Source organism: Helianthus annuus, chromosome 2, assembly GCF_002127325.2.
Source record: "Helianthus annuus cultivar XRQ/B chromosome 2, HanXRQr2.0-SUNRISE, whole genome shotgun sequence".
Classification (NCBI taxonomy): Eukaryota; Viridiplantae; Streptophyta; class Magnoliopsida; order Asterales; family Asteraceae; genus Helianthus; species Helianthus annuus.
In genome coordinates this window covers 28,512,099-28,534,775 of record NC_035434.2, presented here as the reverse complement: position 1 = coordinate 28,534,775, position 22,677 = coordinate 28,512,099, and positions in this window count along the sequence as shown.

Genomic DNA, 22,677 nt, shown 5'->3' with positions numbered 1-22,677 from the left:
AATTTTGATAAAAATAACGACAACTTGTGTTGTCGGGGGCGTCCAAAAACAGAGGAAACTCTGCCCGTTTTTCGAGAAAATCCGTAAAATATGACGTGTGTTATTATAAAACAACTTTCGGATTCAAATGATATTTTAGAAAGACAAATACAAGTATATAATTACTTTTGACAACACTTCACAATTTACGAGAACGACGATTCAGAAAGTATTTTCAACAATAAATATAGTATTTATATTTATTCTAAACTTTGAAATTTCGACAAATCTTTTATAAAAATAAATATAGTTGGTATATTTATTTCGAATAACAAACCATACGACTTCTTTTATAAAATAAATATAACTCATATATTTATTTCAGATGTCAAACAACACGGCGAACCTTTTTCTAAAATAAAAAATAGTATATATTTGAAATATTAAACGACACGCATTCGTTTTATAAAAATAAATATAGCTTATATATTTTTTTTAAATATCGGTCAACACGTATTCTTTTATAAAAATAGATATAGCGTATCTATTTATTTCAAACACAGCGGCACGACGATTCTTTTATAAAACAAATGTAACTTTTATATTTATTTCACACGCTGAAACGGCGTATACGTATATTTTGGCAAATATATGCAAGACCTAATATATGTAATACAAGTTTATCATAAATTACTTTCATACGAATATTCCTATATACACAAACGACTTCTCGGGACGACAAGCGATCTTAACGATATATTTATATATTTTGATATAAATATTTATTTATTTTTACATATCTCGAGAATCAAGTCTTTTCAAGACTTATAGTTTTTTTTGACGATAAACGATACTTATCAAATATGACCTAATCGTTTCCATTAACTTAACAACTTACCGTTGAATCGTTCGGTTAACGATTCGGTAGAGCTCGGTGACACGTTGTTTAGTTACTGCGTTTATTTAGAAACTTATAAGATATTCCGTGTTAGGAATATTGTAGAATGCACGCTAGCGAGTCTCATCTTGGAAACGACATCACGAAGTTTTTGGTGAGTTCATAACCCCACCTTTTTACGGTTTTACATTTTTATAAATGTTTTCGGGGTGGAAAGACATGCACATTTTTGTAGAAACATACAAAGTTTTCGATAAACAAAGATTGCATATTTATAGACAAGCACGTTTTTGCAAGAACATAAGAGGTTTTTGAAGGAACAAAAACTATATATTTCTAAACCATGTTACAACACGTTATAACTAACACAAATGATTTATGATTTTTCTTGAACTCAAATGGTTTACGAATGATTCATACTAAAGATACCGGTTTTACAAAACAAATGGGTATTTTCGAAATATGAATGATTTTCATGAGTAAGGACGGGATCGTCCTGGTTATAATATGGGGCTGGGTTGGTCTGTGTACGTAAGACGAGACAACCCAGTGAGTTCATGTCCCTCTTTTCCCTTAACTGTTTTGGTTTTATAACTCTCGGGGGTGGAATACATGTTACGAATGTCTAAACGGTATGAAATGACTATGAAATGAACTATTAAATCATGTGAGCATAGATTTAATTTGAAATGCCATTAACTCTCATAATCAATATGGATGAAAGTTAGATCTAACGGGTACGGCCGAGCTCCACTCATGGTCCTTATGTGACCACTTGAGTGCTTTGGTGTCCTAGTCGAGGTCAATCGACAATAGTCAAGGTGAATTGACATGGTCAAGGTAAATTGACATAGTCGAAGGGGAATTCGACATAGTCGAAGGGGAATCGACGAGGGTACAAGCCTACACATTTTGTGTGCTCCCTATGTCTTCACATGCTTTAATGTCCTTGCAAAACTTTAATTGAATCTGTTCATATTCTCTTACAAACAGACATACATATTTTCAATGATTACAAAGATTATTTGGAGCTCACAGTGTTTATATATCAAGCCGAGAAAAATGATTTTTCTGTATTTACACGGAAACCTTAAAACCGGTTATCAAAAAGATTTGTTTTAAATCTTTTCTAAAACAAACTATGAACTCGCTCAACTTTATCTTGATTTTTCACATGTTTCTTTCTCAGGTTTCTTTCTCAAATTATGGAACGGTTGGAATAGGAGAACCATGTGGAGTCGAGTACTTAGTGGCGTTCGTTACTTACAAGTCTTAGCTTATTTGCTTTCGCTGTGCAATGAAGATACTGGTCCAATCAAGCCAGCTCTGATATTTCGGGGTGTGACAAAACCACTCTTGATCAATTATGGCAGTCACCAGCTTCAAGTGTTCCTCCTCCCATTGCTACTTCGTGGTAACAAGCCACGGCCACCCTTCCTTTGGCTCGAGGTACGGTCATGAGCACATCCATAGGAATGCCTTATACAGTACCATCAGAAAGCCTTCAAGGCTTTAACCTTATGCCCCAGCTGATGACACAGATTATGGCATCTTTTATGAGTACCATCAGAAAGCCTTGAAGGCTTTAACCTTATGCCCTAGTTGATGACACAATTTCCTTTGCAGCACATGAAAGTTGGATGATGACACAGAAAGCCTTCAAGGCTTTAACCTTAACTTCATCAACCAAGTGCCAACCACTCACCAGGGTACCTTAAGCGGTAACCCAGCTTCAAGGGTAGTAGAAGACCTATCAAAACCCTACAAGCCCAACAACTTGTCTTGCTTCTCCCAACAAATCGTTGATTACGAGTTTCAAACCCAGATAAAAAATGCTATCACAGTGCTGAAAACCACCTCCAAATCTTCGCCTGGGCAACAAGAATTGAAAAATTGCCCAGCCCCGAATGTTGTCTCATGTTCATGCAAACCCTTGAAGGGTCTTCACACATATGGTTTAATGACCTTCCTGAACGAAGCATTGAGACCTTTGACGATCTTAGCAAAGGTTTCCCATAACAACGGAAGTATGTCAAGGACGCCACGATAATCTTCCGGATCAAACAACGTGATGATGAAAGTCTCAGAGACTTCATCGAAAGGTACAAGAAGGAATATTTAACTTACGCCGATGAAGAGATTAGGGTTGCTGGGTTCATGAATGCTAAATTCCAAATATCTCACAAGAGACTTCAATAAATGCCTGCCCAAAACCCTGGAAGAAGCACTCAAAAGGGATGAAGCCCACATTCGAGGAGAATAAGCTGTATATATCAAAGAACAAAAAAAAAAACTCTTAACTGGAGCTTCCAGTATGGCTCTTATGACAAATGGTTCAAAGTTTCGGATTCCAGAAGGCCTGAAGGCCGGAACCCTCCAAGCCGAGAAAAAACCATAAACTTTACAGCCTTAACCAAGACTCCGCAAGAGATCTTGGCAACCGAAGAGGTAAAACAAAGCTTCCGCCCTCCTCAACCTTTGCCAAAAAAACAAAAGATTGGAAAATCAAGCTAGTATTGTGAGTTTCACGAATAGAAAGGTCACCATACCAATGATTGCTTCCAACCCAAAAAGAGGATCGAAGAAGCCGTCAAGTCCGAACTGGCTCACTTGGTTAAAGGGGTCAAGGACAGATGGTTGAAAAAAAAAGTAGGAAGTGAACATGGTTGACCTTGAAAACAAAGCTTCCCCCAAACGCCATCATTTCAAGGCATGGGAATGTCAATACGTTTGCTTCCCACCACCGGAAGGAGAGTTGCTTTCAAACCCTCTGGTGATGGAATCCAACATAGGAACCATCAAGACACAAAAGGCTTGCATTGACACCGGTGCAACCACCAAAATCATGTTTGAGAAATGCTTTAACTCTCTCAACGACGATGAACGTTCAAAGATTGAATAGTCTGAATCCTCCATCGAAGGTATCGCAGACATACCTATCAAGCCTTTAGGATAAATAACCCTTAATGTTTGTTCAGCGAGAGAACAAAGGGACGAACCGAACAACTCACTTTTGCGGTGATCAATATCCCTTCCAACTACAATATCATCATAGGAAGGCCATGGCAAAGTGTGTTCGGAATGGCAGTTTCAGTTGGTCAAGGCACTGTGAACTTTCCCACTGAAAAAGGGATAGTAACCCTTCAACCTACCCAAGAAGCTTTTGTGGTTGAAGGGGAAAGGTCAAGAAATGACGAAGACGATGAACAAAAGTTGGACATAAACCCAAAATATCCTCAACTGGGGATAAGGGTAAACACTAACCTTTCCAATGGGGAAGCAAGGCATAAAAGCCAACCCTCAAGGGATGTGCTAACAAGAAAGACTTTTGATTGAAAGCTTACAGCTTTGAAGCATTTTACCTCAAAAGGAAGCCTTCAACCAAATGAAGGAACACAACTCCCAACAATTTCAGCTCCGAAAAAGGAGGAACGACCTCTGTCTACCTTTCGATTGCTGAAAATGCCATAAGTACGGCTCTGATCATTGAACGAAACAAAGTTCAGATACCCGTTTACTTTTTAAAATCTTCAAAATTAGAAGAAATCAAATATCCTTCTTTGGAAAAACTTGCTCTAGCCCTAGTCCAAACGGCTAGAAGGCTTCGAAGGTACTTTCAGTCACACCCGATACAAATGGTCACTGACTAACCTATTAATAATGTGCTTGAAAAACAAGAAAATTCCGGACGATTAGCCAAATGGGTTGTGAAACTAGGTGAACACAAAATCACCTATGTCCTGAGAAAAGCTGTCAAAGCTTAAATCTTGGCTGACTTCATCTTGTAAGTCCCTAAAGAAGCCATAACAGAAGTTAATACAACTACAGCTGAACCTTGCAACCCTGATACCTGGAAGCTTTTTACCGATGAGGCTTCCAATATCGAAGGGTCAGTGGCTGGGCTAGTTTTAATTAACCACTGAAGGGTTAGAATTCACATATGCTCTTCGGCTTGAATTTCAGACTAACAATAATGAAGCCGAGTATGAAGCATTGATCGTTGGGCTGAAGCTAACCAAAGAAATAGGGGTTCAAAAGCTTCAAGTCCTCGCAAACTTTCTCAAGCCAAGACAATAACAACTACATAGCAAAATAACCCAACATGAATAAGTACCGAGAGAAATCAAAGGAATTGATGAACACATTTCAAACACGTGCCATCAAATAAATTCCAATATCTCAAAACAAGAGAGCTGATGCACTAGTTGAGGTATTAAAAACCCCATCCATCCAAAAACTTGAGGTTCAAGATGTGATCACTAAAAAAGGGCCAAATTGGATGACTCTCATTGAAAAGTTCCTCAAATTGGTGAATTACCTAATGACCAGACTGAGGCTAAAAGGGTTCGTATCAAGTCAAGGTAGTATGCGTTACAAGGAGATATCCTTTACAAAAAAGGATACCTTGCACCACTACTTCTATGCGTTGGCCCAGACCAAAGGCAATATCTGATCAAAGAGGTTCACGAAGGGATATGTGGAGCTCACTGTGGCCCAAGATCGGTAGTGTCAAAGTTGATGAACCTCGGACATTTTTGGCCTTCCATGCATCGAGATACCTCCGAACAACTGTGAAAATGTGAAGCTTGTCGGTTACATGTTCCGAAACCCAAAAGCCCCAAACATAACCCCGTTCCCATCTCCTTGGCTTGGCCATTTCACAAGTAGGGAATAAACATTGTTGGTCCATTCCCACCAGCCAAATGAGGAGTCAAGCTCTTATTAGTAGCCGTGGATTACTTCACCAAGTGGCCAGAAGTAAAACCATCGGCAAAAATCTCTGGGAAACAGGTCACTGATTCCGTTTAGGAAAGCATAATCTATCCTTTTGGATTCCCAGGGGTACTAATCATGGATGCCGGGAAGTAGTTTGCCGAGAAGCCTTCTAGCTCCTGATGTAAGGAGTTCAAAATAACACAAGTATTCAGCTCAGTAGCTTACCCACAATCCAATGGGCAGGTTGATAGGACAAACCACAACATTGTTGAAGGGATTAAATCTCGATTAGGAAGATTTGACAACAACTGGCTTGAAGAACTTCCCAATGTGCTATGGGTAATTCAAACAATCGAGAAGACGAACCACAAGAAAACACTCTACAACCTAGTGTTTAGATCAGAGGCTGTAATCCCAGCTGAAATCAGAGTAACCACACAAAGAACATTCAACATCGACTTCGAGTCAAATAAGAAAGAGACGATGTTGAATTTGGAACTCCTCGAAGAGGCTCGTGATCAAGCAGCCATACAAAAAGCAAGGTACAAGCAAAACATGGAATCATATGCAACACACGGGTGAAGCATAAACGTTCCAAGCCTGGGGACCTTTGTGCTTCGAAACAATGAGTCCAACAAGAAAGAAATCCAAGGAAAGCTTGGCCCTAAGTGGGAAGGGCCATATCCTATCCTTGAAGCCCACAAAGGGGGGGGGGATCATAGAAGCTGCCAGGTCCACATGGCAAAAAGCTTCCCCACCATTGGAATGGAAAAAACCTCGAAAGGTTCCATGTTTAGTCAAAATGCATTAAAAAGAGTTCCAAAAAGTTGTTCGATTCCCTTTGTAACCGAAGAACTTTGAAATGAATGAATGATGAAGTTTTTATCAAAATTTGTCTTTCTATCCTATAATTAGGTTGAGAACCTAGCAAGAAACTCCATGGCAAGGGCCATGTAAGGGGATGAGCTCCCAGGCCACATCGCTCAATAGGTTCAAGGGTTGAATGGACCTATATAATGGGTGAGTTCCTAAATCAATACAACTTCATGAGACCCAGAGAAATATTAAAAATCATGTCTCATAGACGGGTTTGAACAACCTACACCAAATGTTCCTTAAGCCCCAACATTGGCTTACGAACCAAAAAGACTCTTAGTGAATGTCATACATAGGATAGAGGTTGTATCTTCTTGTTAAAATATCCTAAGGTTATGTGACTGCAGCCCTGAACCCTTTAAGGTATAAGTAACATAAGATGCACCGCCCAAAACAAAGACAACATACAAAACCAATGAAAACACAAGGGAGTAAATAGAACAACACATCAAGATAAACAAAGCAAACATAACAAGTTAAGCATATCAACTAGACATATCAAAGGCCATACTGGCCATCAAACATAAAACATTGTCCACAAGCCTTCCAGGATTTAACCACCAAGGGACCTAGACGGTTCTCTTAAAATAAGAAGATGTTCAAACAAACAACTCATAACATTGTTCGACATGCTAAGAAAGCTATGAATTAAGGTTTCTTCGTCAATTAGCAATGTCAGGGATGGTAGACTTTGCTGCATCATCCTTCTTTGAACCTCCATCATCTTGGGTCTTTTTAGCCTTCCTCTTTTTCCTCCCTATGACAGCCGCTGTCTCGGAGGATTCAAGGCTTGAACCTTTTGAGCCCTCACCACCTTCAGAACACGTTTCCTCGCTATCTCCGGAGCAAGGACGTTTCTTCGAGAGGGACTTTAGCACTTCGTTATAAACAGCCTCATTAAGGCCCGAGGTTTTAGCTCCTGCAAAACAGGCAAAGGTTTACCAAAACACTTGGAGACTTCACCCACATAAGGGTAAATCATACGCTCTATCTTCAAAACAGTTTCCTTGAAGACTTCGAAGGCTTTGGGTTGAAAAAGAGAAGACTTTTCCTTAGGCTCCACAGGCTCACAAAGCTTTGTAACCAGCAAACAACCCCTTGTGTCTCCCATGAGTAAGAAGCTCGGTGTACACATCACCCAAGACTTTTTTGAACTCCGACGAATGGAGAAGATAGGTAACCACTTACTGGAATCCATGCTCAATGAGCCATTTATTATCACCATTTGCCTGGGCAAGTGAAGCCTTTAACCCTTCTTTCTCCTCTAAGAAGGCTTTTTTTTTCTGAACCTCCAAGGCAGCCTTATCGACCCCGACCTGAACCTTGTCAGCCTCCAAGCGTTTTTCCAACTCAACCATCTCAGTCTTATGCGGGAAGAAAACTCCTCAAATCTTCAAACAACAATGCTTTCTCCTTCTCAGCGTAGCCCTCAGCTTCTTTCAAAGCAACCATTGAAGCTTTCATCTCATCCCTCTTCTTCGAAAAGACTTCATATTCTTGCATCCTTTTGCGAAATCGGGATACACCCTCAAGAAGCAAGGCAGCAAGGTTGCAAGCACCCATCATCATCTTCGAGATAATCAGGTCGTCGTCCATAGATGAGCAAGAACCTCGAACAGTAGGAGGAGCAAAATGGGTAAGAACATCCTCACTAACGAATGAAGACTTGAAGCTGTTGTCACACCCCTTTCTGCGGTGGAAGCACGATGTGTGGTCATGAAAGGTTCTCATTGCATATGAAAGGTAAACATACTACATGCTCGTAAAAATAACTTCAAATACCAAACATTTCATAACTTGAAAACATAAGTTTAGCGTTTACATCACGAGATAGTATAAAACATTGTCTTGAAAGTTTACAACTTTATTTAAAGATAAACATAGACGACATCCAAGAGCATGAGTAAGACCGTGCGCACATCCACCTTTAGTTACCTGAAATACATGTGAGTTTTGAAAAACGTCAACATAATGTTGGTGTGAATTCATGCAGTTCTTGTTTAGAACGTTTGTATACTTTGTTATGAAAAACATGGTTGCAAGGCCATTAACATGTGACATGACATAGGAAGCAACCAACCCATAGGCATTTTTCTAGTTGTCGATTCACGACGGAGACACAAAAACACTACTCGGTACTATTTGTCACCAAGAGTGGGGCTGCCCTGGTACCCATTAGATCTAACCTTTTGTTCTGCGGTATAAGTATGTACACGATTAATGGTGCTTATGGTACCCTATTCGTGACACGATTTCTCGTATCATTCCTCAAAACGCATCATACTTGGTACTAGTTATCACCAAGAGTGCTTCTTGTTTTTGTAATCCATCATACCATATGTAAACATTATAATATTTGTAACATGTATTTCACCACCGAAGTTAAAAAACTGCAAACAGTTAAAGGAAAAGGGGGAGCATGAACTCGCAACTTTGCGTTCCTTGCGTCGTAAACTTCACCGGGTTTCGCTTATAATGCGTCGTGACCTAAACGTGTTTTATTATCGTTAGTCACTAGACTTGTATCACTCAAGCACAAGTCACTATTTTTGTATATGTATTCTTGTGTTAAAAATAATTTTTATATTTTTAACTATCTTACTTATATTATTTTCTCAAAAATTAATATAAGTATCTTGTATATTTTGCACTTTGCACCCGAATTATGTATCTTTGTTCAAAACTTTATTTCATGTTCATAACTTGTCCAAGTTATTTATTCTATCAAATAATATATTTTCATAAATATATTTTTTTGTATTTGCCTAAGCATGTTGTATGTGTATTTTTGTATTTTCACTTCTTACGGGTGTTTAGTGTATTTTCAAGTCCTAATCCACTATCACGTATAATACATACTACATACACCTAGCACAAAATTTGGTGATCAAATAATATATATATATTTTTCTCAAAAATATACATACTTAATGTCAATTTTAACCTTGAAGAAATCATCGTTTTCTTAACACAAAAGTCAGGGAAACCTTTGTAGATACCTTAATATTTTTTTCTAAGTGTCAAAATTTATAAAAATTTTGACAGAGTTTCCCCTAAAAATGGTGGTTTCCCATGTTTTCAAAACATGTGTTTATTTTCTTTTAAATCATCAACAACATCAACAACACCATCAAGACTTATCATAAGCAAAAATCATGTAAATCACACAACATCATGAACTTGAAGTTCTTGTAAAAATTTGTAGTAACTTATTAGTGTTTTTAGTAGGTCTTGTTACTCCTTAAAGTGTGGTTGGTCCTTAAAAAACATCATTTTTAAAGAATTTAGATCTTTACAACTTATGACCATATTTTCTAAAAATATTTCTTCATGGATATTTCTTGTTACTTACATACTTCTACACTTTATTAACCACCAAAAATAAGATTTATTTATGTAAGAACCAAGGTTTAGTGAAATTTGTATTTTTAACTTGGTTTCTTGGTAAATCATACTTGAAATATTTAGATCTATATGATTCACAACATACTTTGATCTTTATTTTTCAAGAAACATTATATCCATTCAAGTTCATGACTTTAGTGAGGATGATCCATAACCTTTAACATGTTCATCCTCTCATCGTGCTAGATTATGTTTTTAATCATGATCTAGCAAGATTACATGATGATCAACATCATTTCTACAAACAAACAATAATCAACAAGTCCATCAACACTAAAACAACATGATTTCTTTATATTTAGAGCTTATGTTCATGTTTCTTTCTTGTGATTCTTAGTGTTCTTTATGATTAACATTATGATTTTTCTTTTAGCCAGTTAAAATGGAAGTAAAATAGCAAGATCAAAGTTCTTACCACTAGCACAAGGCTAGGGATGATCAAGTGAAGATAAGAGATGGATAAAAGCAAATGGTGAAGGTCCTTGGACTTCTGAAAGCTCCTAGCTTCCTTATGCACCTTCTAACACCCTTGTATGAGCTTGGAATGTATGAGACTTGATCTAAAATGGTGGGTGTATGGGGGATTTGGTTCGGCCGAGAGCTCCCAAGGGGAGCATAGGAGTTGTGTGTTTTTCTAGTGTGTGTAAGAATGAGGTTTAACCCTTCATGTTTACTTATAAACCAAGTTTAAATGTTAACTCTTGGGTAATATGTCCACCAAAGTACAAGACACCATCCATTAAATAACTCAACAAAATCTTGTAATTAGGCATGTGGGGGAAATCGATTACTAGCATATGGGGGGGGTCTAAATGTAAAATTCAACCAGTTAGTTAGTTCTTAGTTCCAATCCAAGTATATAACTAGGTTGGTTAGTTACTAGATATTTTAGTTTGTGTTAGGGTGTTCAGGCATCATAACTAGTTCAAAAATAATTAAACAATGCTTCTAGCAATATTTTGGCATTCCGAGTAATGTCCAGTTGTTCGATTAAATACCGGTTCGTTAAAGCGCTAAATTGCATCGTTTAGTGTCCTTTAAGTACCCTTTTGTTACCCTTTTAATTCCCGACACTTAGGGAAGTATTCTGGATGATAAATCATGAATTCTACATAATATTTTAAGGTTAAAAAGCTGATTATAACTGAATTTAGTAAAATTCTGCACTTAAAGTGCGTTTTGGGTGCTTTTTAGTGCATAAATTAGCTTCCAGAAAGTGTATACGTTAACCCTTGTATGTACTCTTGGGTTTTAATGTATTCTTGTCATTGGACCTACACCTAGGCTCCAATTCTATTGTCTAACTGCTTTCTGCAGAATTGTTGACACAATGTGTCTTACCGGTGAGTTTACTAGTATTTCTGACGCAACACTGTTCATTAATGCATAAAGCAATATTTTGTAGTATAAAAGATGCATGAATTCACTTGTATTGTATGTAATCAGATAATGTTGACATTAAAGCACATAACTGTAATCATCAAGTAATAATTAAAGTGTACGGAAATTACCGGTTTGGTGCCAGTTGTCACAGTCTCCCCCCGTTAAAAGAATTTCGTCCCGAAATTCAGGCAGAATTAGCTCTGGCAGGAGTCTTCTTGAACAGGTGGGGATACTTTTCTTTGAACTGGTCTTCACGTTCCCACATGTACTCGGGTCCGTGCTTAGAGTTCCAACGTACTTTGACAAGTTTGATTGTGCTTCTCCTGGTCTTGTTGACTTTCCAGTCTGTAACCTCAACGGGTTGTTCTGTAAATCGGAGGGTGTCGTTAATATGCACTTCATCCGCAGGGATGATCACGTTTTCTTGTGTTGGACTCTTCTTGAGGTTGGATACATGGAACGTGTCATGTACTCCATTCAGTTCTTCCGGTAATTCCAACTTGTATGCCACGGTACCAATTCTTTCCAGAATCTTGAATGGTCCGATGTATCATGGATTCAGCTTTCCACGCTTTCCAAATCTGACTACGCCCTTCCAAGGTGAGACCTTTAACAACACTTTGTCTCCCACCTCTAATTCTAATGGTTTTCGTCTTCGATCTACGTAGCTCTTTTGTCGATCTCGAGCCGCCTTAATGCGCTCTCGGATCTGCATAATCTTGTCGGTTATTTCTTGTACAAGTTCAGGACCAACCATACGTTTATCTCCAGCGTCTGTCCAACATAAGGGCGATCGGCACTTGTGGCCATACAGAGCTTCGAATGGTGCGACTTTTATACTTGTATGATAACTGTTATTGTAGGAAAACTTAACCCAAGGTAGATGAGTATCCCAGCTGCCGCCTAGGTCCATGACACAAGCGCGAAGCATATCTTCTAACGTTTGTATAGTCCGTTCGCTCTGGCCATCCGTTTGTGGATGGAATGTCGTGCTTAGATCTAGCTGAGATCCAAAGGCTTCCTGAAAGGATTGCCAGATTCTTGAGACAAAGCGTCCATCTCTGTCTGAAATGATTGAGATAGGCACTCCATGTCGTGTCACAATTTCCTTTATGTATATCTCAACAAGCTTTGCAGTGCTATCTTTTTCTCGAATCGGTAGGAAATGCGCAGATTTCGTCAATCGATCGACTATCACCCATATCATATCGTGCCCTCTAGGGGTCCTGGGTAATTTTGTTATGAAGTCCATCGAGATTTGCTCCCACTTCCACACGGGCATCTCTAGTTGTTTTAGTAGGCCAGGCGGTTTTTGATATTCGGCCTTAACCTTAGCACAGGTTAGGCATTTTCCCACATAAACAGCAACATCGCTTTTGAGTCTCGGCCATCAATAATATTCTTTTAAGTCTTGATACATTTTGTCAGATCCGGGATGGATTGAGTATCTCGACTTGTGTGCTTCATCAAGGATGACTTCTCGTATACCACCATAGAGCGGAACCCAAATACGCTTCTTAAAGTATAAGGCTCCCTCTTCATTTGGCACCATATATTTCAACGCACCCCGGAGGTATTCAGCTTTACGGTTTTCCATGTTAATGGCTTCTTGTTGCGCATCACGAATGCGTGCAGTGAGGTTCGTTCGAATAGTCATTTCCAATGCTCGAACCCTTAGGGTCGTAACCCTTTCTTTTCGGCTTAACGCGTCTGCTACAACGTTTGCCTTTCAAGGATGGTACTTAATCTCACAGTCTTAATCATTTAGCAGCTCGACCCATCGTCGCTGGCGCATGTTCAATTCCTTCTGATCAAGTATGTGTTGCAGGCTTTTGTGATCCGTGAAGATTGTACGTCGAGTACCATATAAATAATGTCGCCAGATCTTCAAGGCAAATACCATCGCACCTAGTTCCAAGTCGTGCGTGGTATAGTTTCTTTCATGTACCTTCAATTGTCTTGAAGCGTAAGCGATGACTTTCTAGCGTTGCATGAGCACGCAACCCAAACCTTGTCGTGAAGCGTCGCAGTATACCACGAAGTCCTCTGTGCCTTCGGGTAATGATAGTATTGGTGCATCGCATAGCTTGTTTTTGAGTAGTTGGAAGGCTTCTTCCTGCTTGCCACCCCATTCGTACTTTTTGTCTTTCTGCGTAAGGGTAGTTAGCAGTTGAGCTATCTTTGAGAAATTCTCAATAAACCGTCGGTAATAGCCCGCTAAGCCCAAAAATTGCCGAACTTCAGTTGGGGTTTTGGGGGCTTCCCAATTCTTTATGGCTTCTATCTTGGATGGGTCTACATGAATGCCCTTCTTGTTCACGACATGACCAAGAAATTGTACTTCGCGAATCCAGAATTCGCACTTCGAGAATTTCGCATAAAGTTTCTCTTTCTTCATGCTCTTCTTTGGTTCGCGAGTAAATCAGGATATCATCGATAAATACAATCACGAATTTATCGAGATATGGTTTGCATACGTGGTTCATCAGATCCATAAATATCGCTGGCGCGTTCGTCAGGCCGAATGGCATCACAAGAAACTCGTAATGCCCATAGCGTGTTCTGAATGCAGTCTTTGGCACGCTTTCCTCTTGTATCCTTAACTGATGGTATCCAGATCGAAGATCGATCTTGGAATAGTAGCTTGATCCTTGCAACTGATCAAATAAGTCATCAATCCTCGGTAATTGATACCGATTCTTGATAGTGAGCTTGTTCAGTTCTCTATAATCGATACACATCCGCAGAGTTCCATCCTTTTTCTTCACGAACAATACTAGAGCTCCCCAAGGTGAGAAGCTTGGCCTTATGAATCCTTTATCCAACGACTCCTGGAGTTGTGTAGATAATTCTTGAATCTCGGATGGTGCAAGCCAATAGGGCGCCTTCGCTACAGGAGCAGCTCCTGGAACCAAGCCTATACGGAATTCGACTTGTCGTTGCGGAGGTAGTCCCGGCAAATCCTTGGGAAAAACATCAGGGAATTCCCTCACCACAGGAATGTCTTCGAGTTTCGGCTTCTCAGCCTTCTTATCTACAACGTGAGCTAGGAAAGCAACACATCCTTTCCTTAAGCACTTCTGTGCCTTCATGCAACTGATGATTCGCAGAGGTGCGTCTCGTTTTTCTCCATGTATGATGAGAGTTTTATCATTCGCCAAAGGGATACGAATGATCTTCTCATGACAAATAACTTCAGCTTTGTTCTTGGACAACCAGTCCATTCCGACCACTACATCGAAGCTACCCAATTGAATAGGTAAGCGGTCGATGCTAAAATTTCGTTCACCAAGTTTTAATGAGCAGCCTCTAATAACTTCGCCCGATTCAACTAGTTTGCCATTGGCTAGTTCTATGGAGTAAGGAATATCCTATTGGTGCATGCGTCTGTCGACTTCGTCTTGTATCGAGTCTTTTACGTATAATGTTAGATCAGGGCACGTAGTTTGAGAAATAGTTGATTAATGTAATTTCACTTGGAAGGTACTAATTCCACATGAAACAATGTTGGTTTAATTCCGTGCGAAATTAGATTCTGTGTGGAATCTAATTTCGCGTGAGACTGGTTCATGCGGAATTACGAGGCTATATATACCCCTTCATGCGAAATCAGTTGTATCTCTCCTTGTTTCCGGTACCGAAGTACTGCCGAAGTGCCGTCTGATTGTAAACAGTATTAAATCAATATACAAGGCATTTTAAAGTGAATTCAGCTGTTTTTCAAGTCCGTTTCTTTGTTTCCGCCTCTGAAACGGATAAGAGCTCTTCTGATTGACTCGTTTGGGTCATGACACGATCCTACAAGTGGTATCAGAGCTCAGGAAGAAGAGTTCTTGCCAAAAAAGCCTTGATTTCTGTCTTCTACACCTTCTTTTTGAAATTGAACTAGTTTTCACGGTCGAAATGTCTTGAATTTCACATATTTAGTGCGAAACAGTGTTTTAATGAATCCTTGAGAAAATTGGACCTTAATTCAACATAAAACTTATAATTTGGTTAATTCCGTATGAAAACTTGTTCGAAAATGCTGACGTCACCCTAATTCCGTACGAAAGCACCAGTTTCATTTCAAACGAAATTAACTAATTCCGCTTGAAAGTTTTAATTTCACGACAAAAGTGTAATTTCGTTTGAACTGGTTCACACGATATTACCTAATTTTGCACGGAATTAACTAATTCCATTTGTGATTTGTTATTCCGTGTGAAGTAATTCCGCGTGGAATTACTAATCCCGTGTGAAAGTAGTAATTCCATGTGAAGTTTAATCTCGTTTGAAGTTGTCTGGTGTAGGTAATTTCGTTTGAAGATAATTTCGCTTGAAGTGATACAGTGTGAAACATTAATTTCGTTTGAAAAGTGTTTGTTTTGATAACCGTGTTACCGAAGCATGGCAGAAGAATTCTACAATGCGTTTGCGACACCTGTTGCTCCAGTTACTGCTGCTGAGACTGTGTACAATGAGAATGAGACAGGAACTTATCAAAAACTGCCAAAACTAATGTACATTGAGGATTTTCAGGGATGGAAAAATTGATTTGAGAACTGGGTGCAGGCTTATAAATTTGATGCATGGTGTTCATTGTTGAAAGATTATGAGAAACCAAAGAATGAACGTGGGATTGAAAAAGCAATTTGCGATTATTCAGAGAGTGACAAATTGAATTTTACAAGTGAGAAAATGATGATCAGTATTCTTCAACAAGCGATTAAAGAAGATATATTTGTTTTGCTACAACATAATGGTTCAGCTAGAGCAATTTGGGAAGCATTGATTCAGAAATTCAAAGGAAGTGCAGATATGATCAAAAACAAAAAGGCATTTTGAAGAAATCGTTCGATATGTTTACAACTTTCGATCATGAAACAACAAAGCAGACCATTGATAGATATTGTCATTTGGTATTGGAAATGGGAAGATTAAACATTCAGAAAGATGATGATGAATGGGTTGATAAACTAGCTGAAGCACTACCACAACATAAGTGGGGAACTTATTTGATGATTGTGAAACACATGAGGAAGTCTGAGAATATGAATTTGGCACAATTTATTCAGAGAATTGAGGAGCATGAGTTGGATATTCAGAAAACCGCTATTATGACAAATCCGAATGCTCAACAAGATGTCAGTTTGTATTATAGGGGAAACAAGTTTGAGGCTACTCCCAGTCCCAACCCTAAGATCCAAACTGGTTTAAGTGCTGACAGTTCATCTGGAACAAAGAGTAGTAATGTAACTCAAAGTGGTGGATCTTCGTCTTCATTTTCAAGTTTTGATCCAAATCATATAACATCAAGTCCTCAAAAACGAATCTTCAATGTAATGTTACTTTGAACATTCAAAATGGTCAGAACTTGTCTCCAGAAATAGCCAAGCAACACATGGCATCACTCGTTGCTATGTTGGAATCTTATGAAAGTTTGATTGCTGGCAAGATTGGAAATCCGATGCCTACAAAAGAAGATTATGACCAAATTGATGCTGAGGAACTTGAGTTGATGGATGTGAAGTGGTGTTTGGCAAGTGCTTGTAGGAGAGAAGAAAAGTTTCAACAAATTACCGGTAGAGATGAGTTTCGAGGAATGGCTGCTTCTCCTTTGGGTTTTGACAAATCTAAAGTTACATGTTTCCGGTGTAAAAGAAAGGGTCATTTTAAGAGAGAATGTACAAATAAAGAAGCAATCAGGAATCAAGAAAAGAACAATTATTATCAAAAGTCATTTTTTCATCAGATTGATCAACAACCACAAAGTGTTAAACAACCACAAACTGCTCATGCACGACCCATTGAAGAGAAAAGAGCTTTGTTTGGTATAATTGATCAAGATGATGAATTTGTTGCAGAAGGTTTCAGCTGGGATAAATATATTCCACCAGGTTCAGGTCTTGTTGCTAGAATTTTGGGTGAAGATGAGGCTAGTCAGAAAAGAATCCCAATTTTTCCAGATCTAGGAAGTGATGTTGATACTGATGATGAGGAAGAATATCTTAACAAATATAGAAAAAGCATTGATCCTGACAGTTTTAATTTTTTCTATGCAGATAAAGTTGAGATGCTGAATCAAAAGAAGATTGCCAGATTAAGGAGAGAGCTGGAAGCAGCAAAATTACTCGCTGGTGAAAAGGCAAAGACAGAAGCTGGAGAAGCAAATGTTGAACCAGCAACTGAGAAAATAGTGGAGAATATTGTTGAAGTGGAGAAAGTGGTGGAAAAAATAGTTGAAGTTGAGAAACTCGTTGAAGTTGAGAAGGTTGTTGAGATTGAAAAGATAGTTGAAACAGTGGTTGAAGTTGAAAAACCGTGTTTGAAATGTTTAGAGTCTTGCAAACACTGTGAGGAGAAAGAAAAGAAGATTGCTGAGTTGGAGAAGATTAAAGAAGATTTACTGTCTGATGTGAAGTATGTGAAAGAGTCATATGATGTTCTGAACAAAACTGTTGATAGTCTGAAAAAGACAAATTCAGAAATTGAAAATGCACAGATAAAGATGAATGCAACTTTGATGACAAAGCTGAGCGTCATAAATGATTATATTGAAGATTGTGCTAAACTGAAGCAAGACTTGGAACTTGAGAAGATTGAGAGTGAAAGGATTAAACGATTATTGTTGAGTTATACAACATGTGATTATTTGATTGATCTTGTTTATCCTACTATTGCAGGGCTTGGGGCATTCAAGAAGGAAAAGACTGAAGATACTGATACTGGTAAGAAACAAAGGGTCAAGTATAACAGATGTCCACCCCCGATCTATGAAAGCTATGCTCCCAGAAAGCCTAATGAGGAACGAGTAAATAAGGCTCTCAACATCAAGTTAAAGTCTGAAATCATTGATGAATTACCAGACAACATTGATGTCACATTCACAGCGTCTGACACTGATCATGAGTCTGTGTTATTAAAGAAAGTCGTCGATCAGGTGTTGGATATGGATGAAGAGTCAAAGCCTGAGTCTAAACCTGAAAGTCCGAGTTCGTCAGAAAAGAGTCCGAGTTCATCGGTTAAGAGGGTTTACAATAAAGAATTCTTGTTATCAAAGAATAATTTGAATGATGAAATGTTTAAGGTTGCATATACCTTGAATGATTCGGACAAATTATTTTCTGATGAAGAATTTCCAATAAGAAGTGTTAAGACTGAATTGATCAAACAGGTTTTCAAATTAACATAAATGAACATTTCTGAAATAAAAGATTTAAATCTTGATGAAAAACCTAAACCTTACCCTTCAAGAAATAAACAAAGAATTAACAGGAAAATGGGTTACGGTTGTGGTTATGGTTTTCAAAAGAAACTAAACCATAATGGTAATTACAAAAAGAAAGGTCTTGGTTTCATTTCTCGAGAAAATTATAAAAATGAGAAAAATCTTAAACCAAAAACAAAATTTGTTGCAGGTGGAAGTTCAGAGGATGAACAGAAGAAACCTTTCTGGAAATAGTCAAAGCAGGAGTTTCTTGCTGAAGTGAAGAAGAATGTGAGAAAGTTTGCTAAAAGAGTTGACAGAAGAACCTGTTTCAAATGCTAAGAAGTTGGGCATATAGCTTGGAATTGTCCCAAGTCCAACTACAAAGAACAGGGAGTTTCTTCTAACTTTGATTCGAGAAGGAAATTTGTTGATAAGACAGAACAAACTTTGCAAAAGGATAAAATGTTTGAAAATTCAATTTCTGAAAAAGGTGAAAGTTAAATCTGAGAGTATTTCTGACAATGAATCTGATTCCATAAAATCAGAGGAGTCATTTGTTGAGAAAAATGAGAAAAGTGATGTGAATTCCGTTCCAGAGGTGAACGATGAAAATTTTCCTCCATTGTCAAAGGAAAATCTGAAGTCGAAAGTTGGAAAGGTTGAGATCTCAAATCAGTTCTTCACTAGTAAAGGAGAATTTGATGTTGAGAAGGCTTTCAATGGAAAAGTCAAGCATATTTTCGGTAAGATGATTGACATAAAGGTAAAATGTGCCAAAGAGTTTTACAAATCAAAATGTTGGTGGGATAGGTGTGTACCAGAATCTCCCAAGGCTGGTCAGGCTTGGGGGAAAGTTTTTCCTAACTGAAATCCTGACTTGTCGGAGCTCCCAGGTTGGTAAGTGTGGAGCATGAATCGGCACATTTCTTGAGATATTCTCGAAAAGTGAATTCGTCATTCAAGTGGTACAGAGGTTTGTTCTTACTAGTGATTCATCAAGGTCATCAAGTTGAACTTGATGTAATCTTCATACAAGTGATTAAAAGAAACAAAGTGATGATTTTATCCCCGAACCTATAAGTTCTTAAAACAAAACTTATTTTCCGGAAAAACCATTTTGATTAAAACAAACTTAAGTGTTTTGAAATCTTAATGGGAAAATAGTTTGTTGATAGGGGGAGTTCTGATTGTTTAACCCAAGAGGATGGCGATTTGCAGCTTGAAAATCAGTTGTCACTTTGCTTGTACAGTTTGTTTTCAAATTTCTTTCACCTTAGAAAAATTTGAAAAAGTCAAAAACATGATAAAAATTCAAAAATGAGTTTGATTGTAATAAGAGGAAATGATAGTACATCAGTAGACTATCACAACACGCTAAAGAATTGGTAAGATAAAACGTGATAAACGGTCTCACTAAGGATGTGTCAGTAGGTTTTTGCCCATTCAGTAAATTGTTTTCGAGATATAAACCTAAAAAATCAAACTTGCTTATCTCGTGGGGAACATTTCTTGGATTAGGGGTAACCCCCGAAATCTTGTTTGAAAGGTCCCTCTTTCTGAGATACTTGGTCTTTATACTCAGTGATATCTGGGGTATTATCCCGGGTCTTCTGATTTTGCGGAAGCAATGGCCTAGTCCCAGTATAATACTTTCTGCTTGCTTGAAATATTAGCACCGCCCTCAGCACAAAAAATGATAAAACATTGAAAAATGCTAATCATGTGCTGTTAAAGAAAAGATCCTCTAAAGGGGACACGCCAAAAGTAGAGCCGTCATCTCTTTGCTGAACGGAAGTTCTGACCTGAGCTCTCACGGTTTCGCATCTAACCCCTTACAGATATCATCTAGGTATACTCACCTGTAAGACTGAATATTGGGATCTGGATACAGGAGTATATTCAAGTGGTGCTACACGCGAATAAGTTTATGTGTTTAAGACACTAATCTCGTATCTCGTACAGATATCCTCTAGGTATACTCACCTGTAAGACTGAATATTGGGATCTGGATACAAGAGTATATTCAAGTGGTGGTACACGCGAATAAGTTTAAGTGTTTAAGACACTAATCTCATATCTCGTACAGATATCATCTAGGTATACTCACCTGCAAGACTGAATATTGGGATCTGGATACATGAGTATATTCAAGTGGTGGTACACACGAATAAGTTTAAGTGTTTAAGACACTAATCTCGTATCTCGGAACATTTGAACTTTGTGTGAAAATTTAAGTGGACAAGTATACTGACAATCTAGGTGAATTGTTTAGAGCTTAAAATGTCTAAAGCTTAACGGTGTTAGTGATATGTCTCATAAACTAATATGATCCTCTTACACAAACTCACAAAAATAGTGTCTGTAAATATTTCTTTACTGCATTTCATTTGTTCAAAAATCCAAAAATATTTTAGGAGTGTTTTAGCATAAAATTTTGAAAAATTCAAAAAGATTTTTGACAACTGATGATGAAAAGCTAATTTTTAAAATTCCAAGTGCTGAACATGACGAACAGGTTTGGGAAGAATTTGTTTGAAAAGTTATGTTTGCAAGTGATCATCAGAATTCTTAAAATGATAAATCATTCTGGAGTGTGTCATCTACATGTGGTTTCAAATTTTTGTTATAGTTTAAATTTTATGAAACTTATGTGTTGGGTAGAGTTTGTGCAGGACAGCCTGGACTCTGTATCTGAGTAGAGAGCTAGGTCGCGATTCTGATCCTGTGAAAGCCAGACTACGATCCCAGTACAACTTGAGGGGGAGTCTGTTAGAGAGAGAGATTCTGAAGATGCAAGAGCTAGGAATTTGATCCTGAAGTTGCCAGAGATTGATAGAGCATCATTCGAGGGGGAGTTTAGCTGAAGACAGAGTCAGAGTGAGGAAAGAGCCAGATAGAGTTTCTGGAAGCCCGAAGACTGATAAAGACTGAAGACGTTGAAGACTTGACACTTAAGACTCGTCAACATTCGAGGGGGAGTCTGTTGGTGCATGCGTCTGTGGACTTCGTCTTGTATCGAGTCTAGTACGTATAATGTTAGATCAGGGCACGTATTTCGAGAAATAGTTGATTAATGTAATTTCGCATGGAAGGTGCTAATTCCGCATGAAACAATGTTGGTTTAATTCCGTGCGAAATTAGATTCCGTGTGGAATTTAATTTCGCGTGAGACTGGTTCATGCGGAATTACGAGGCTATATATACCCCTTCATGCGAAATCAGTTGTATCTCTCCTTGTTTCCGGTACCGAAGTGCTGTCGAAGTGCCGTCTGATTGTAAACAGTATTAAATCAATATACAAGGCATTTTAAAGTGAATTCAGCTGTTTTTCAAGTCCGTTTCTTTGTTTCCGCCTCTGAAACGGATAAGAGCTCTTCTGATTGACTCGTTTGGTTCACGACACGATCCTACATATCCAATCTACTAGACTCTATCGCAAGCATACGTTTAAATTCCACAGACATGAAACTATAATCGGCACCAGTGTCAAATAATATGGATGCAAAGTGATTGTTTACGAGAAACGTACCGGTGACCACATTAAGGTCCTCGCGCGCGTTCCTTGCTCCAATGACAAATGCTCGTGCCTGAGCATTGTTCCTTTCGGGCAGTCCTTCATGAAATGATCTGTGCTTCCACAGCTGAAGCATCCTTGGTTTTGCCCAGCCCCATTCCTATTCCGGTTACCATTGCCATTTCCATTTCCCCCATTGTTTCCAGCACCGTTGCGGTTTCCATTGCCGTTCCTGTTTCCTTTACCCCACCAGTCTTCAGTGCGGTGACCCAGCTTTCCACACTTGTCACACTTTGGAATGCAACAAATTCCTTCGTGATGACGCTTGCACTGATTGCATTTGGGCAGAGTGCCCATGTATCCCTTAGCTGGAGCGTCATTCATGGCTGCAAGAGGTTTCGCCTCCTGAGGCGGGTTGGGGTCACGCTTCTTGTCGTTGAAACCCTTGTTGTTGTGTGTCGATTGATTCAGGCTCGCATGCTTCCTTTTCTTGTCACCGGATGACTCAACATGCATCTCGGTCTTTTCAGTAGGGTTCAGCGATAGCTTCTTCATTCGGACAGCATCTTCAGTAAGGCTGACGGCCAAAGTTACAGCCTCAGTGATTGTTGCGGGTTTGGCCGAAGTTACCAAACTGCGAAATTCCGGGGCCAATCCCCAGATGTAGCGTTCAACGCGCTTAAATTCGGGAGTTACCATATAGGGAATCACTCT